The sequence below is a fragment of the Tachyglossus aculeatus genome, chromosome 6, assembly GCF_015852505.1.
Source record: "Tachyglossus aculeatus isolate mTacAcu1 chromosome 6, mTacAcu1.pri, whole genome shotgun sequence".
Taxonomy (NCBI): Eukaryota; Metazoa; Chordata; class Mammalia; order Monotremata; family Tachyglossidae; genus Tachyglossus; species Tachyglossus aculeatus.
In genome coordinates this window covers 52,121,371-52,141,061 of record NC_052071.1, presented here as the reverse complement: position 1 = coordinate 52,141,061, position 19,691 = coordinate 52,121,371, and the positions used below count along the sequence as shown (strand labels likewise).

The 19,691-nt window shown below is 41.5% G+C and overlaps 1 non-coding gene across 1 annotated transcript; it reads left to right on the top strand.

Moving 5' to 3' along the window:
- Window positions 1-588: 588 nt before the first annotated feature.
- LOC119930155 lies at window positions 589-726 on the top strand. Its single transcript, XR_005451645.1, has one exon. It is a non-coding gene; the product is annotated as a small nucleolar RNA SNORA7 (small nucleolar RNA).
- The last annotated feature ends 18,965 nt before the right edge of the window (window positions 727-19,691 follow it).

Genomic DNA, 19,691 nt, shown 5'->3' with positions numbered 1-19,691 from the left:
TGTTCATTCAGTCATACTTACTGAGTACTTACTGTGAGCAAAGAACTGTACTAAGCGCTTGGGAGTGCATAATGCAACAATGTATAAAAGTATTTTTTCACATCTTCTATATGCAGATACTACAGAAGACTTGGTATGCAATCTTCTTCAACATCAGGTGGAGCAGAACCAAGCCAGATTTAGCAGCTAAATCCCCATTAACCATTTCTGCTCACCAATCCCACCGACGATGTGGTATCAGGATTGACATTTGGGAGACAATATCAGTCTGTGGAAATGGGGTGACTACCTTGGTAGCGATTACAACAAAAAGTTAGAAGATGAGTGAAAGTGGAGCCAGGCAGTGGGGGATACAAATACAGCAGGAAGTAATCTTCACAAACACCCAGTGTAGAAGGGATGGTCCTGTATACCATAATTAATTAATTATACATCACTCTTACCAGCCATATTCATGCTCATTGATAGACTGCCACGATCAGCAGTCTCCTGAATGAACCAAAGAGGCAGCTACAAATTTCTGCTCATGAGCAAGATGGAGAGTGAAATTTATAAAGCAAAAATATTTATCTCTTATGATTCCAAGTCCCCTTCTCAGGGTCGCATCTGGAGAGTTTCCAATACTCTACCAGTCTCGGGTATGGGAGGGAGAGTAAAGCAGAGGCATACCCATTCCATTCCTAGCTTGGGCAGTGGCTAGAGAGCAGAAGGCAATCTGCTACAAGTCAAAACTCACCCATGCTGTGCAGCAGCAGCATGGGAGAGAATCAAGGGCAGAGACTCAATTTTTCTGCGAGGAAGAAAGAAATAGGGGAGAAATACTTCTATATTTTTATCAAGAAAATTCTATGGATACACTACCGGAACGAATGCAGGATGAGGTGGGGCTTTCTGGGAGAGATGCCAGACTGAGCCCCCTTTTTCCCCAGACTGAGCCTCCTTTTTCCTCTCCTCCTCCCCTCCCCATCACCCCCCACCCCAGGCCCTACCTCCTTCCCCTCACCACAGCACTTGTATATATTTGGACATATTTATTACTCTATTTATTTTACTTGTACATATTTACTACTCTATTTTATTAATGATGTGAATATAGCTATAATTCTATTTATTCCGACAGTTTTGACACCTGTCTACATGTTTTGTTTTGTTGTCTGTCTTTCCCTTCTCGAATGGGAGCCTATTGTTGGGTAGAGACCGTCTCTATATGTTGCCGACTTGTACCTCCCAAGCGCTTAGTACAGTGCTCTGCACACAGTAAGCACTCAATAAATATGATTGAATGAATGAATGTGTCCTTGGCGTCACTATAAGTTGGAAGTGACTCGACAGCATAGGACAAGACAGTGATTGTAAGTGGATTATGAATCCGGACTATACCGGTTATGGTCATTCATTCATTCATTCAATCGTATTTATTGAGTGCTTACTGTGTGCAGAGCACTGTACTAAGCCCTTGGGGAGTACAAGTTGACAACATATAGAGACGGTCCCTACCCAACAGCGGGCTCACAGTCTAGAAGGGTCCTGGGATGAACTGACAATCCATCAGTAAATCAATCAATGGCATTTCTTAAATACCTGATTGCAAAACCCTGTACTAAGTACTTGGGATAATGCAATATAAGCGAAACACAATTTCCCCACCTTCAAGGAATTTACAATCTAATAGAGAGAAAACTAAAACAAGACAGATACTTCTTGCATTCATGAAGCTTGCATGCAACTCTAGTGGTGGAGACAAGAAGACAGAAATTATTTAGGAAGAGTCAGAGCAGGAGTAAGATTAAGGATGTCATAGGTATGAGCAGGAAAATGTCTGGATGAGATAGCTAATTAACTGAGTTTTCACCTGAATGTAGGTAGAAATGATGATGAGGAGGATGGTATCTGTTAAGCACTTATTGTGTGTCTGTTCTAAGTGCTGGGGTGGATACAAGGTAATCAGGTTGTCACACTTGGGGCTCACAGTCTTAATCCCCATTTTACAGATGAGCTGACTAAAGCACAGAGAAGTTAAGTGGCGTACCCCAAAGTCACACAGCAGATAAGTAGCAGAGCTGGGATGTCCTCTGACCAAGCCCGTGGTCTTTCCATTAAGCCATGCTTCTTCTCTAAAAGTGCAGAGCAAGAAGCAGTGCGGCCTAGCAGAAAAAAAATGAGCCTGGATGTCAGGAGGACCTGGGTTCTAATCCTGCTCCACCACTTATCTGTTGTGTGACCTTGGGCAAGTCATTTAAATTCTCTTTGCCTCAGTTACCTCATCTATAAAAAGGGGATTAAGACTTGGAGCCCCATGCAGGACATGGACTGTGTCTAACCTGATTAGCTTGTACCTGACGTAGTGCTTAGTACTAGTAATAATGTACTTGTAATAATGTACCTGCCACATAATAATAATAATAATAATAATAATGGAATTTGTTAATAACTTATTATGTGCCAAGCACTATACTAAATGCTAGGGTGGATACAAGCAAACCAGGTTGGAAACAGTTCCTGTCCCACATGGGGCTCACACAAGTTCCCACAGGTCACACAGCAGACATGTGGCAGAGCCAGGATTAGAACCCATGACCTTCTGACTCTCAGACCTGTGCTCTATCCACTGTGCAATGCACATAGTAAGCACTTAACAAACACCATAAAAAAACATGCGTTTACAAGTCGCTCTTTGGGTTGAAATGAATTGGAGTGTTGTGAATTAATCAAGGAAGGTTTCCTGGTGGAGGTGGGATTTTAGGAGGATTTTGACAATGTGAAAAGTTGTGGTCTGGTGGTTTGCATAGGGGAGGGAGCTCCAGGCTGCGGGAAGAGTTCAAACTTCTTCCTACAAGAGTAAGAGCTTTACACCCGGTATGGGCAGGGATTGGAGCTCTTTATTGCTGAACTGTACTTTCCAAGCGCTTAGTAGAGTGCTCTGCACACAATAAGCGCCCAGTAGATACAATTGATGAATGAAGAGCTGAAAGTAATCCATTCCACCATTTCGTTCTCCCAAGTGCTTAGTACAGTGCTCTGCACTCAATAAAGACCACTGACTTTTTGATTGATTGGCTGATTTCCGTTTGATGCAACAGTTGATGGGCAACCACTGGAGGTTCTTGAGGAGAAACATGGGGTTCTTTGGAGAACCATAATAATAATAGTGATGGTATTTGTTAAGTGCTTACTATGTGCAAAGTACTGTTCTAAGCGCTGGGGAGATACAAGGTGATCAGGTCGTCCCACGTGGGGCTCGCAGTCTTAATCCTCATTTTACAGATGAGGGAACTGAGGCACAGAGAAGTTAAGTGACTTGCCCAAAGTCACACAGCTGACAATTGGCAGAGCAGGGATTTGAACCCACAACCTCTGACTCCAAAGCCCATGCTCTTTTCACTGAGCCATGCTTAGTTTTATGCAATAGTGGCTATAAATGGTGGAAAGGCATGGAAGGAAAATTCCCCATTAAAAAAAGCCTAAATGGAAGCCTTCAAGCCAGCAGCTGACCAAACATCCCAGAAGGCAGGTAGAGAACTGCTCTTTACCAAGTTTTAGAAAATTCCTTGCCTAATTGTTGACACACGACAGCATGACCACTTTTTATTGTTCAGTAAATTGCTTCCTTATTGTCCATTCACTTATCAGAGAAATAGAAGTTTTTTAGACCTTCAAACTTGTCTTGTATATTAAATGTCATCGATAGTATCTGTTTGTTACATTTAAATTGCAAAATTTTCATTTCCCCCCTTTCTCCTGCAGAGATTATAAGACTTCAAAGAGGACCCCTTCTATGGAAGAACTCCAGAAGGAGTTGAAGACAGACAATAATTTGGAAAAGCCTTCCTTTAAAACTGAACTAATCATTAAAGTTTTAGAATGTCATGCTGATTATGCACAGTGGAAAAATTTTTTTTTGACTGCAAAGAGCCAGTAGAATAATTCCAGCATTTAATATATGGTTGACTCTGATTGGATCACTACTGACAGAGATGTAGACATCCAAATTTCCTTAAAGGATCAGGGAGTTTCTGACCACCTACTAAACTGTGAAAGAGGTACACCATTTGTTGGCAAATCAGTTTTGTCACCTTTAATTATGCTTTAGAAAAGATCAATTGGGAATAAATCAGGATATCTAGATAGTTAAATTAAAGAAGAAATTATTATTTAAGCCATCTACAGAGGTTCTGTTAGGTTTGGGGTTTTTTTTAGCTATTTTTGGTGGGCTATTTTGGTGGAAGCAGCGTGGCTCAGTAGAAGGAGCATGGGCTTTGGAGTCAGAGGTCATGGGTTCAAACCCCGGCTCCACCACTTGTCAGCTGTGTGACTTTGGGCAAGTCTCTTCACTTCTCTGTGCCTCAGTTCCCTCCTCTGTAAAACGGGGATTAAGACTGTGAGCCCTCTGTGGGACAACCTGATCACCTTGTAACGTCCCCAGTGCTTAGAACAGAGCTTTGCACATAGTAAGCACTTAATAAATGCCATCATTATTATTATTATTATTATTCTCTGGGCCTCAGTTACCTCATCTGTAAAATGGGGATTAAGACTGTGAGCCCCCCGTGGGATAAACTGATCACCTTGTAACCTCCCCAGCACTTAGAACAGTGCGTTCCACATAGTAAGCGCTTAATAAATGCCATTATTGTTATTATTATTACCAACTCTGTTACTTTGTATTCTCCCAAGCACTTAGTACAGTGGTCTGCAAACAGTAAGCGCTCGATAAATATGATTGAGTGACTGCACTTGGGAGAATGCAATACAATAGAGCTAGTAGGCAGGTTTCCTGCCCACAGTGAGCTTACAGTCTAGAGGAGGGGACAGACACTAATATAAATGAATAATTTAAATGAGTAATAACATATAGAAACATCTTAAATCGGCTTTAAATCACCCAATCAGCTTGATTCCTCCTGTCTGCATTTGCTAATTTCCTATTACAACCCAACACACTCATTTCCCTCCTCCAACACCAACATACTCACTGTACCTCAATCTGAGCATTTTTGCTACCGACCCTTCTCCCACATCCTGCCTCTGGCCTGAAATTCCCTTCCTCTTTATATATCTGAGCTGATAACCTGTCCACAGACAACTCAAAGAGAAATAAAATATTTTCCCTTTAATTAGCTTGTTTATTAAAATTTAACAAGTTCAAATCACTTCATCCCTTTAAATCTGAGACCTTTCCCCTTCTGCTATGAGACTTGTCCCTAATCAGTGAATTGATTCATAATTGTGAGAGTGCTTACTCTGTGCAGAGCACTATATTAGGTACTTAGGAGAGTACTCTAGAGGTAATAGACATGCTCTTTGCCCTTAAGAAACTAAGAATCTAGTGGTGGTGGGGAGGAACTAAATTATTTACCAGTAAGGGAAAGATACAGAGTTTGAGGATTTGTACAAAAGTGCCCTGGGAGAAGAAGATTTGGGAGAGGAGTAAGATAACCCAAGTTCTTAGTTGATGTGGAAATGCTGAAATGGCAGTTAACAGGGTGGGAGATGAGAGATCAGATTAAATTAATCAGTGAAACCCTAATTCCTCAGTACAGAAATTAGAGCTCATCTTAATTTCTCCTTTCCAGTCATGCTGGATGTCTATCAATCAATCAGTCAATCATATTTATTGAGCACTTAGCTTGTGCAGACTTAGTTAAGCACTTGGAAAAGCACAAAACAACAGAATTAGCGGACCTGTTCCTTGCTGATAATGAGTTTACAATCTAGAGGAGGAGACAGACATTGAACTAAATAAATAATTTATACAACACTGTCCCTAATGGACAGGTGCTCTTTAAAGAGTATGTGCAAGAGTTTCCATTTCTGCATGGTGATTAAAGTGTTTAAACCTATTTGGAACTGAGGGTTACCTCAGGAAGTAGAGTTTCAGAAAAGACTCTTGTTGGTTTCTGTGGCAGCTACAGAAGGAGAATAGGAGGAAATGGTGCTAATTAGTAAACAATCTTTACTAACTTCACCTTACTTGTGATGCTGTTGAATTCCATCCTGTAAATTGAGCTATCTGATCATGTCTGATTAAATTAATTTTATCTTCAGGGTTTTGCTGAATGTCATCTGGTAATATTTAATAGCCTGAGGGAGTTTAAAGCCTCTTTCAGTGGGTAAAATATGATTCACTCATGTTTTTTTCAATTTTCTCCATCCACCAGAAACAAAGGAGAAGAAAATTAGTAATGTATGTAGAAGATCATCACAGAACATCATTTAGAAATTTTAATGAAACGTTCCCCAGACTATTAATAACTGTACTGAAAATGAAAAATTTGCAAGATTATTAGATACCCGTGTCATCTTTCTACAGTCCAGAAGTAAGCATACAGAATTTTCTCAGCCACCACCCTCCTTAATTTATCCTTAAAATATGTATTTTACAATGCCTTTGAACTGATACACCTCAGGCCAATCAAAAGCTAAAGAGAAAAAAATATTTTTATCTTACTTTGCCCCCAAATCCTTATTAAATGACTTTTTTTCTACTACTGCCATTCGATTGGAAAAAAAAAATCACTTAATAATTGACAACGTAATGCAAAAGTCAAGCTCTTCAAGGATAGGTGATCATAGTCAGTGTAGATAATTTTATTTTTTCTCTCCTTATGACTGGTCTATGAGATGCCAGGGAAAACTGCCGTTAAAAAATAGGACTGAGACCTTTCAACTTTTTCTCTGCAAAGGCAGAAAGCTACTGGAAGCGTCTCTTGTTCCCAGGAAACACTGGAAAATTGGGAAGTAGGAGCTCTCTGCCACTCTCCATTTTCTGGTCAAGCTCCTCACTTGGCTTTGCTCACTGCAGAGAGGGGGGATTTCCACACATTAGACTTTACATTGAACACATCAATCAGATTCTCACTTTTCTATCTCAGAGTTGCACTTATCTCCCAAAATATTAATAACTAGGGTACAAGCTGTTTTGCATTTACCTCTCATAATATTAATAATTGGGGTATAAACTGTTACCATGTGCCAAGCACTATACTAAGTTCTGGGGTTGATCAATCAGTGGTATTTATTGAGTGCTTAATAATAATAATAATAATTTTGGTGTTTGTTAAGTGCTTACTATGTGCAAAGCACTGTTCTAAGCTCTGGGGAGGATACAAGGTGATCGGGTTGTCCCATGTGAGGCTCACAATCTTAATCCCCATTTTACAGATGAGGCAACTGAGGCCCAGAGAAGTTAAGTGACTTGCCCAAAGTCACACAGCTGACAATTGGAAGTGGGATTTGAACCCATGACCTCTGACTCCCAAGCCCGTGCTCTTTCCACTGAACCACGCTGCTTCTCTGCTTCTCTTATAGTGTGCAGAGCACTGTACTAAGCACTTGGGAGAGTTCAATATTGATAACTGTGGCATTCGTTAAACGCTTACTATATGCCAGGCACTGGGGTAGATATAAGCAAACTGGGCTGCACACAGTCTTAATCCCCATTTTCCAGATGAGGTAACTGAGGCACAGGGAATAATAATAATAATAATAATAATAATAATAATAATAATAATAATAATAATGGAATTTATTAAGCGCTTACTATGTGCAAAGCACTGTTCTAAGAAGTAAAGTGACTTGTCCAAGGCCACACAGGAAGACAAGTGGCAGAGATGGGTTTATCAGATCAGATACACATAGGGCTCTCAGTCTAAAGGGGAGTAAACAGAAATTTAGCCCCCATTTTACTGATGAGGAAAGCAAGGCACAGGGAAGTTAAATAACCTGTCCAATGTCACATGGCCCAAAGCGTAAGGCAAGGGTGTAGTCTAAAAGCCTCATAATTTGCTGCAGAGCAGCAGGGATTTTTTTTACTGAATGGCCTTGGATTTTTCTCAGAAGGCCAATGCCTAACAGGACTCTACCCAATAGCCTGTCTCGGCTTTATCAAGAGTCCAGCACCGGTCTTAGCAACTCCAGCTTGCAGGCAGTGATGCGTCAAACAAGCAGGTGAGGAGAATGGAAGCATGGAAGCAATGTGGTATCACAATAAATACCAAGTCTACAGATGAACCATACACCATTTTCTGGCAATCACCATTATATGGCTGTTTCTCCTCAGAACTCAAGTCCACCCCAATTTTGGAGTCCTTCAGAGGGCAAGGACGGCTCCCAAGAACTGCTCATCTTTCTCCCCACTTCCTAGCTTTCAGTCATACCATGGCATTTATTGTGCACTGCTCTGCAAAACTCTGTACTAAGAGCTTGAAAGAGTATCCTAGGCAGTAGATATGATCCCTGCCCTCAAGGAGCTTACAATTTAGTATCGAGGCTGATGCTAAAATACATTACAGGTTAGGGAAAGCAACATAGTTTGCCTATATGCACCTAAATGCTGATAGGGTGAGGGAAATGGGTCACATTCACCATGCGTAAGTACTCACTTAGGTATCTAGTCACCAGTGCTTAGATGAACCTTATTAAAAGCACATCTCCTCCAAGAGGCCCTCCCTGACTAAGCCCTCATTTCCTCTTCTCTTTTTCCCTTCTGCATTGCCTTAGCACTAAGACTTGCACCCTTTATTCACCCCATCCCTCAGCCCCACAGCACTTAGGTACATATCCATAATTTATTTAATTATATTGATGTCTGTCTCCTCTTCTTGACTCTGAGGTTGTTGTGGGCAGGGAACGTTTCTACCATCCCTGTTATATTGTAATAATAATAATGATAATAATAATGATAATGATAATAATAATAATTTAATTAATTAATAATGGCATTTATTAAGTGCTTACTATGTGCAAAGCACTGTTCTAAGTGCTGGGGAGATTACAAGGTGATCAGGTAGTCCCATGGGGGGCTCACAGTCTTAATCCCCATTTTACAGATGAGATAACTGAAGCACAGAGAAGTTAAGTGACTTGCCCAAGTCACACAGCTGACAGTTGGCAGAGCCGGGATTTGAACCCATGTACTGTGACTCCAAAGCCCGGGCTCCTTCCACTGAGCCACACTGCTTCTCTCTAATAATAATAATAATGGCACTTATTAAGCCCTTACTATGTTCCAAGAGCTGAGGTATTCATTCATTCATTCAATCATATTTATTGAGCGCTTATTGTGTTCAGAGCACTGTACTAAGTGCTTGGGAAGTACAAATCAGCAACATAGAGAGACGGTCCCTACCAAACAACGGGCTCACAGTCTAGAAGGGATAGATATAAGAAGGGATAGATATAAGATATAAGAGAAGCAGCATGGCTCAGTGGAAAGAGCACAGGCTTTAGAGTCACAGGTCACGGATTCAACTTCCGACTCTGCCAATTGTCAGCTGTGTGACTTTGGGCAAGTCACTTAACTTCTCTGTGCCTCGGTTACCTCATCTGTAAAATGGGGATTAAGACTGTGAGCCCCCCGTGGGACAACCTGATCACCTTGTAACCTCCCCAGCACTTAGAACAGTGCTTTGCACACAGTAAGCACTTAATAAATGTTTTAAAAAAAAGATATAAGAAGGGGTAGATATAAGTCAGTCAGGATAGACACAGTCCCTGTCCCATATGGGGCTCACATTCTTTGACAGATTTTACATTTTACGGATTAGGTAACTGAGGCACAGAGAAATTAAAGTGACATGCACAACAGACATGTGGTGGAGTGAGATCAGAACCCAGGTCCTTCTGACCTCCAGGCTTGTGCTCTATCCACTAGGCCACACTGCTTCTCCCGTGTGCTTTGCACACAGTAAGAGCTCAAAAAATATCACTGATTGATTGACTGATGGACGTCAGCCAAGATACCTTCAGACTGACGACATCCAGACTCACACCACCCAGCAGAAGTCACTGTTGGTGAAACCCAAAGATGTGAACAACTATTGCTGCCAGTGCATAACCACTGTTCCATTTCTGCTTACCCTACCCCCGATCCAGGCAGGAGACCTTATTGAGTACCTTCTATCTTAGAGCACTGTCAGTAGACCTTATTAAGTACCTCCTGTCTGAGAGTACTGCAATGGAGCTTAGTAGAGTATGGCCGAATCAGTAGGCATGATCCCTGCCCTGTAGGAGCCATGATGTCTCGATCAGTCAGTTGTATTTATTGAGCACTTGCTGTGAGCAGAGCACTGTACTAAGTTCTTGGGAGAGTACAAAACAACAATAATAGTAATAATAATGGCATTTGTTAAAGGCTTACTACGTGCCAAGCACTGCTCTAACAGCTGGGGTAGATACAAGGTTATCAGGTTGTACCACTTGGGGATAATAGCCTTAATCCCCATTTTACAGATGAGGTAACGGAGGCGCAGAGAGGTTAAGTGGCTCACCCAAGGTCACAAAGCAGACAAATGGTGGAGTCAGGATTAGAACCCACATCCTCTGATTCCCAAGCCCATGTTATTTCCACTAAGCCACACTGCTTCGACACAACAAAACAGACGCATTTCCTTAGTACAGTGCTCTGCACATAGTAAGCGCTCAATACATACAATTGAATGAATTTCCTGCCCACAATGAACTTACACAGCAGAGACGGATACTAAAATACATTACAGACAGGATGTAAGAGGACAAAGTCTATGTTCATCTGCTGCAGACTTTGGGTATGATTGGTTTTGTTGTCTGTCTCCCCCTTCTAGACTGTGAGCCTGCTGTTGGGTAGGGACCGTCTCTATATGTTGCCAACTTGTACTTCCCAAGTGCTTAGTACAGTGCTCTGCACAGAGTAAGCGCTCAATAAATACGATTGAATGAATGAATGAATGAATGAATGGAGCTGGTAGATCTTGTGACCTGCTCCCAAGCAGTGATTGTTTCCCTCCACAGGGCCCAAGGCTTAATTCTGATTCTCTGCTTCCTCCCCACCCCGGGCTTGAGGTGCCCCCTCAATTTTATTTGTGAGGTAAACCCTCTTGGGATTGAGTCACCCACATTCCCCTTCCATTTCTCCTCAGGGAGGCACTAGGGCTCATTATATCATCACTAATAACCTCATTTGCTCCAGATTTCATTTTTAATTTTTCTAGCTTTAACAGCCAGAAATTGCTAATAAAATCCTTTGCAGCCTAGCCTATGTAATGTTTTGATCCTGACATTACACTGAGGTCAAAATAAGACTCTGACCCTGATTAATTTCACTCACTTCAGTAGAGCCATATAATAGAAGGGTATTTAATCTCCTCGGTGAGAATGTCCTCTTACTAATATCTAGTTCTATTGTAAGGTCAACAGAGGCACGATCATTTACGTCAAAAGTACATAGTGTTCCCTTCATTACTCTGATTGTAAGGAAATTAGATACAAAAAAAGTTCCCCGAATCTTCAGTGTTCAAGTAAATTGCACAATCTCTTAAATATCTTTTAAACCCTGAGTCTTTTAGCATTAGAACAATAAACCCTAACATAGCCCATCTGCTTCCCCAAGGTAATTTTTACCATGAAAATGAAAGGTTGCCCACACTGGTCCAGATGGCCCCATTACAGTGGCATGGCTTAGAGGAAAGAGCACTGGCTTGGGACTCAGAGGTCATGTGTTCTAATCCTGCCTTCGCTACTTGTCAGTTTGACTTTGGGCTAGTAACTTAACTTCTCTGTGCCTCAGTTACCTCATCTGTAAAATGGGGATGAAGACTGGGAGCCCCATGTGGGACAACCTCATTACCTTGTATCTACCCCAGTGCTTAGAACACTGCTTGGCATATAGTAAGTGCTTAACAAATATTATTATTATTATTATTATTATTATTATTGTTGTTGTTGTTGTTATTGTTATTATTATTATTATTATTATTATTATGAGAAGCAACGTGGCTCAGTGGAAAGAGCCCGGGCTTTGGAGTCAGAGGTCATGGGTTCAAATCCCGGCTCCACCAACTGTCAGCTGTGTGACTTTGGGCAAGTCACTTCACTTCTCTGGGCCTCAGTGACCTCATCTGTAAAATGGGGATTAAAACTGTGAGCCCCCCGTGGGACAACCTGATCACCTTGTAACCTCCCCAGCGCTTAGAACAGTGCTTTGCACATAGTAAGCGCTTAACAAATACCATCATCATCATCATTACAGCACGGCTTAGTAAAAAGAACACTGATCCGGGAGTCAGACGACTGGGTTCTAATCTCTGCTCCACCACTTGTCGGCTGTGTGACTTTGGGCAAGTCTCTAAACTTATCTGTGCCTCACTTACCTCATCTGTAAAATGGGGATTAAATCTTCCTCTCCCTGATGTAGAATGTGAACCCTATGAAGGACAGGGACTGTGTCTGACCTGATTATCTTGCATCTACCCCAGGGCTTCATACAGTGCCTGTCACATAGTAAGTGCTTAACATATACCACTGGTAAATAAAGTCTGAAAGAACTCTCCAACTCCATGATCTACAAGTTTATATTTCCTCTTCTTTGCATTCATCTTCACAGAGCTACTAGGGTATATTTTTAAGTAATATTAAATCAATGCTCTATGCCTATTACTTGTTCTCCACCCATTTAGGGCTGTGCCTGTATACACCAAGGGTCCCCAATCTGGGTGGCAAAACATGTTCATTATCCTGATCCCTAAGTTGAGTTTTTGCTTTTTTCCTTCTCTTGTGAAACGTGTGGTACATATTCTATTTCCACATGTAAGTCTCTAGCTTTAGAACCTGGGTTCTAATCCAAGCTCCATCAATTGTCTACTGTGTGACCTTGGGTAAGTCACTTAACTTCTCTGGGCCTCAGTTACCCCATCTGCAAAATGGAGCTTAAGAGTGTGAGGTTCACGTACAGGGACTGTGTCTAACCTAATTAACTTGTATCTAGAGAAGCAGTGTTGCTCAGTGGAAAAAGCCAGGGCTTGTGAGCCAGAGGTCATGGGTTCTAATCCCGGCTCCGCCACTTGTCAGCTGTGTGGCTTTGAGCAAGTCACTTGACTTCTCTGGGCCTCAGCTACCTCATCTGTAAATGGGGATTAAGACTGTGAGCCCCTCGTGGGACAACCTGATCACCTTGTACCCCCCCAGCGCTTAGAACAGTGCTTCGCACATAGTAAGTGCTTAACAAATGCCATCATTATTATTCCCCCAGCTCTTTGAACAGTACTTGGCTGCTAAGCACTGTTAATGAGTACTATAATTATTATTATCCTTATTATTACTTTGCTATCTATAAAACATTTCCAAGAGATGTTCAAATCTACACTGGAATCAACTGTTGATCAATCAATCAATCATATTTATTGAGCACTTACTCTACACAGTGTGAAGCAGCAGGGCATAGTTGAAAAAGCACAGACTTGGGAGTGAGAAGGTCTGGGGTCTAATCCCAGCTCTACCACTTGTCTGCTGTGTGACCTTGCACAAGTAACTTAGCTTCTCTGTGCCTCAGTTCCCACATCCGCATAATGGTGATTCAATACCCATTCTCCACTCCTTCTTAGACTGCAAGCCCCTTGTGGGACCTGATTATCCTGTTAGACTGCTTGGTGCATAGTAAGTACTTAACAAATACTATCATTATGATTATTATCATCATTATTACAGAACACTGTACTAATCTAACAGAGTTGATAGATGTGTTCCCTGTGTTGCTTTTATGGGAAAGAAGGTCAATTTTTATGTTTTATTTTATTTTTAAAAAATTTGACAAGAAAATGCAGTTTAATTCTCTAATGGGTGCTAAATACCAATGGAATGTATTTATTGGACCACAGAGACAAAGAGTGTCCAGGTCAAAGTTCACCTTCTACTACCCACCCTCCCTGAAGCTTGCCCCACAACTGTGAAGCAGTGTGGCCTACTGAAAAGAGTAGAAAGAGTGCAGACTTGGGAGTCAGAAGACCTGGGTTCTAATCCTGGCTCTGCCACTTATCTGCTGTGTGACCTTGGGCAACTCACTTAACTTATCTGTTTCTCCATTACCTCATCTGCAAAATGGTGATTAAATCCCCCTCCCTCCAAATTAGAGTGTGAAACACATGTGGGACAGGGCCTTTGCCCAAACCGATTACCTAGTATCTACCCCAGGGCTTAGAACAGTCCTTTACATATAATAAGTGCTTAACAAAAACCACAATTATTATTATTACCATCTCCTGGATGGCCTTCTTCTCCAGTGCTAATTTCAGACAGGTCAGAGTTGGGATTCCAACTGTTATGATGCTAATAGTGTTCATAGAGCAGTTACTGAGTGCAACACACTGTGTTAAGCATTTTAACAAATATGAGTGAAAGAAAACTCTTAGGATCCCTGTCTACTAGGGTTGGGGGATGAATGAGTTTCAGAGCAAACTTCTGTTAGCCCTGAGCCCTGGGCTAGGGTCTCTCCTGAAAAAAACAGACCCTTGGGTAAATTATTTCTCGTATTATCTTGCATTGAAATCAAGAGATGGTTCCTTAAAAAAATCTACCAAAAAGCCAAAATGTATTTCTTGGGTGCCCTTAGTGTTTAGAGGCCAGGAGTCAATCAATCAAACAATGGTATTCACTGAGCACATAATATGTGCAGAACAATGGACTAAACACTTGGGCAAGTACAATACAAGATAATAAGCACAAACGTTCCCAACCCCTGTACTACCCTAGCTTTTAGTCTACAGAGTAAATTCTTGGAATACTTGAGTTTTTTGTATCGGAGAACTCATGATCAAATAGAGAAAATGAGATGGAAATGCAGCATTATTTTATTGTCTGCTTCCCTCTCTAGACTGTAAGCTCCTTGTGGAAAGGGAATTTTTCTACTAATTCTGTTGAATTGCACTCTCCCAAGCACTTTAATAGGGTGCTCTGCACACGGTAAGGGCTCATTGAATACCAATCAATCAATCAATCAATCATATTTATTGAGCACTTACTGTGTGCAGAACACTGTACTAAGCGCTTGGGAAGTACAAGTTAATACCACTGATTGACTGATTGACTGGGGAAAGGGGGTAAGACCATTGTAAATGAGCCTCAACTTCCCTGCAGGTCTCTAGAAAGCAATAGAGGACACAGCTGGCCACAAGTCAGGTCAATGCTCAATCTCTCAGGCCGGTGAGCTCCATGGCTGAGTCTTCATCCAGTGATAATTGGCTTTAGGCAGGAATGGAAATGTCTTGAGCCAATCGTTTCCATTCAATTCTAAAATGACTTTCTGGGCCCTAAGGTATCCACTCCTGTAACCAGATGATTTCATCTCATCATTGGAACAAACACATCTTCTCTCTCTACACACAAACACACACACAGACCTCCTTCTCTTCCTCCTCCCACCCCAGTTATCTGCATTTGTGGGCCGCACCCTTCTACTTTCTGATTTCTTTTCCTTCCCGCAAAAGATCCAAACCCTAAATTAAAGATTTAGAGAAACTCCCAAAACCACCAGACCTCATCGCAGCTTAGCATAATAAAACCCCAGTCCCCATGTCACTTGTCACTCTCCTAGCTCAAAAAATAAAATGGAGCCACCAGGGAGAGGACCTAACTTGGAGAAATGAGTTTGGGCCACTTGGGTGAAATAGTTCTTGTCAGTCTGGATCTGGAAAGAAAATGATGGAGGGAAGGAAGTCTGAGAACTGAGCAGTAGTGATTCATTTCTTAATTAATAAAAAATTGAAAAGTGCTTTTACCTCGTTACAAGGGGATCACCTGACAGGCTGCTAGGCTCATCCACATTGTTATTACGCTTTGTTATACCTGCTAAACACACCTGTATTTTCTTGTCAGTGATTGTCTGAGGCCACTTTAGCAGCAGGATCAAGTATACATTAGTAAAATTGGAAGAAATTTCATCAACCAACTTTAGGCTCCACGAAGACAATTAGCAATTCATTAATGAGGATTGCTCATTTGTTGGAACCTGTCCTTTCCTTTACGGAATTGACACTGGCTAATAAACTGGGGGTTCTTAGGTGGGGGTCAAAGCTATTTAAAGGAGCACATGGGTTAGTGGAGAGAGCGCAGACTTGGGGGTCAGAGATCATGGGTTCTAATCCCGGCTCTGCCACTTCTCAGCTCTATGACTTTGGGCAGGTCACTTCACTTCTCTGGGCCTCAGTTACTTCATCTGTAAAATGGGGATTAAGACCCTGAGCCCCACGTGGCACAACCTGATTACCTTGTATCTTTCCCAGCACTTGGAACAGTGCTTGGCACATAGTAAGTGCTTAACAAATACCATAATTATTATTATTATTAAAGTCCATTCCTTGTTTGACCTTCGATTCACTTCTACTCTACTGATTGCACTGTAATCACACGACCAATTATCCCCATTAATTACAGCTACCTGACCAGAAAATAATCACTTGTCTGAATGCTTTTTACTCTCTGATACTCCTGTTTAATCAGGCGATATGCCTTTTACAGACAAACTGAATGCTTCTAGGACTGTTTTACAATAGAGCATGGAGTCACAAAAAGAAGTGAAGAAGCATTCCAAACAGCTCTCAGTGTTTAACTTACAAATATCTATGGGGAAATGGAGCTAATTACATAGATATATCTTTTGATTCCCTACCCATCACAAGTTTACAGTCTTTGCTATTCAACTGCATGTGCTGGTACTTAAATTACTCAGCTAGTGTATATTTTTATGTCTGAATCTCCTATTGGAGTTTGAGCTTCTAGAGCAGGGAACATGTCACTTCTCTGTTTCTTACTTTCCCAAAAGCTTAGTAGGGTGCATTGCACCCAGTGGATATTCAATAAATATTCATCCTCCTCCTCTCAGAGCCAGTGCCCCAGGTGGCAAACATTTCCTTCCAACCATCTTGAGGTTAAGTCCTGCCTATTGGAGCTGCAGCAGTTCCCAAATGGCCTTAGCAGTTCCTCCTTCTCCAAGTTTTGGGACCCACAAAGGGGGGGACTCACGTGGAGCCCTAACTCTACCCCCCATCCCCTCCCCCTGAAAAAATCAATCCCAAGACATTGGTGACATTACACGTTATGCTACCGTATCATGTTATGGAAATAAATCTAAATTCTTAATATTGGAGAGGCATTTTGGAAAATAACATCTTTCATCTCTCCACTGTTACTACAGCAAAGTTTCTCTCCTTGTTTTAAATATTTCACACCTGGTCTCCCTTGGCCCGGTGCTGAACTGTATTTCTGCTTTGCTCGCCTGCTGCATAAGGAAAGGAGAGCAGGTCCCTATTGGCTAAGTACTCTGGAAGCCTCATTGTGACCTATTTTCCGTACCTCGTCAGTGTTCTGAACACGTCGTTTCCATCGGCTCTTCAAAATGGCATTATTTTAGTAACATCTGTTTCAGAGGAAGGTAGCATTTTGAAATGTTTCCTGAATAAGAGAAGTACTTGGCCCAAGATAGAGAGGAACACATGTGTTATAGCTACTTTAAAGAACAGCATAGGCAGGAAAGAGAATAAGCCTGTGAGCCACACTCAAAAACTCCAAGCAGGTAGGTTTTCCACTTTGCTGGCTTGGGAGAGCACATTAGCAGCTATAAATGGATTCTGAATGACCTGAGTGTTTTGATTCACTTGACTGTGTGTCTGTGGCTTTAGCAAACCCACCAGCTGTAACAACCCGCCCCTTTTGGGATCTGAGCCGAATGTTTATGGAACTATTTTCTCCAGAACGGCAGAGAGGGTGCCCCAGAGGAGATTCCCGCTATTTGCATGAGTTCACCACCCCTTTCAGCTGGCAATAAGTCTTAGTAGCAGGTGACGGAGCTCTGCAAACCAGTGCGTGGCTAGTGAGGAGGAAAACCGAAAAAGAAACAGTCTGCCCTTGGTCGCACTGATTGTTTTCGTTTGAAAATTGACCTCAGGGAGGGGCCCGCTTTCCCTTTTCCATGACCTTGGATACAAAAAGTGACATTTAAAGAGAGTTTGGGTTCTCTCTGGAACTCCCATTTTCAATGCAGTCTTGTCCATTTTCAAAATTCAGTCAACCCCTTCACTATTAACTCCTTCCCATCCCAAAAGTGTAAGTGACAAGATCTTACACTGGACCCAAAATACCTTTTGTATTTCACACCATGGGGCCGAATTGGGCCAGAACTTAACGAACTGCTGGTCCTAAGAGAAACCAGCTAGCCTCAAGAATGAACTGGCCCAGCACGTGTTGGTGAGATCATGGTTCACCGGACAGGATTCAGAAGTGGGAGATCACTAGAAGACAAAAGGGTGAATAGTCGCTATGCGATGCCCCCAAGGTGAGACATTTAACAATGTAGAACTAATTTTCAAAAACAGACGTGTTTATTATTCATCCCTTAGAAGGAAAGGTAATCACAGTGGCACCTCATTTTTTTATAAAATCCCTACCATCTGGGTCAGACAGTAGCACAACCCCTGTGTTTGTTTAAGGGCTAACAGGGCATATTTAACCAATGGAAAGAATGAGAGCAGCCCATTTCCTACACCGTCAAAGGTGAAGGTGATAATAAAAATGGAGGAGACAGAGGAAGAAGAGCCAGAAGCTATTCATTCAGGAAACTTTTTCCAAATAATTCACATCATTCTATCATCCCAACAGCCATAGATTTTGAGTCCCCATGAAAAACAGTCTAATTCCCACCTGTGACTTCTTTCCCAGCATTTAATACACAGCTCTGCACACAGTAAGCACTTAATACATGATATTACTGCATTAGCATTTATGAATTTCAAACCTATAGTCAGCACTTATTTATTCAGCTATATTTTTGCACTACTTCCTGTTATATCCTGGCTCTTCCTCCTTCACTATTTGCAAATAATTTTTGTCAGTCTTCCCCATTAGACTGAGGGCAGGGAATCTGTGTTTTGTGTTTGTGGTGTTCTCCCAAGTGCTTAGTACAGTGCTTCATACTTAGATGTCTATTTTGGACCACTAGAGCTAAAAGAGAGGTTAATGAGTGAGTTGGGATTTATTAAGTACTTCCTAGATATCAAACTGCTGGTTCTGCCTTTAATACTACCAAACATCCCACTGGTCGAGCAAGAGATGCTGGTTCCTGGGAGAAAGGTATTCTCACTTGGGATTCCATACTTACTGAGAGATGAGCGAGAGAAGGAGGGAGAGGGAGTAAAGGAAGGAAGGTAGAGCACTACAATGTCAGCCCCTCTGATTCCCTGGGAATTTTCTACATTTAACGATTGTCTTCAAGCAAGTTGGGAAGCTTTTATAGCAGATCACTGCTTAGGAATAGGTCTTGATTTGAGTCACTGGTGATTTCCTCCTTGTAAGTACTGATTTGGGGACACATTTCCTTGATTTTATAGCTTATCACTTACAATTGACTGTGCTACTGACCTGGATCATTTACTGTCACCCTAGGGTCATTGATGATAAATTATGGTGTCGGTTTAAGTCTGCCATTAAACATTCTTCCATGTTTATGATTATAGAGGATAATGTGGAGCAGACATTTCTTTGTTCCTCTCAAGTCACACCATTTCCTTCTTGGAGAAATTTTTTTTCATTTAATTTGGGTGAATATTAGTTCACAATTAGTCCATTTTCCTTTAAAAAAATTGGTTGGTCTAAATTCTTCTCTCAATGTCAATGGACAGATTTCTTTAGACAACACTTGCTATGTAGTTAGAAATAATTTCCATTCATTTATAATACTGGAATCCTTGAGAGAAGATTCTATTTCTGTCATTAGGCTTGATCCATTTACATTTTCCAGCATCAATTGGCCTGATGGGCCTCAGTACTGTCACTGAATTTCTGGCATCACCCTAACGGCATTGTTATATCTTACTTACCAAGGCTGCAATACTACAGGACAGCCTTACATCAAACCAGCAGTTACATTTCATAGCTTCGTCTTTATTTTCATA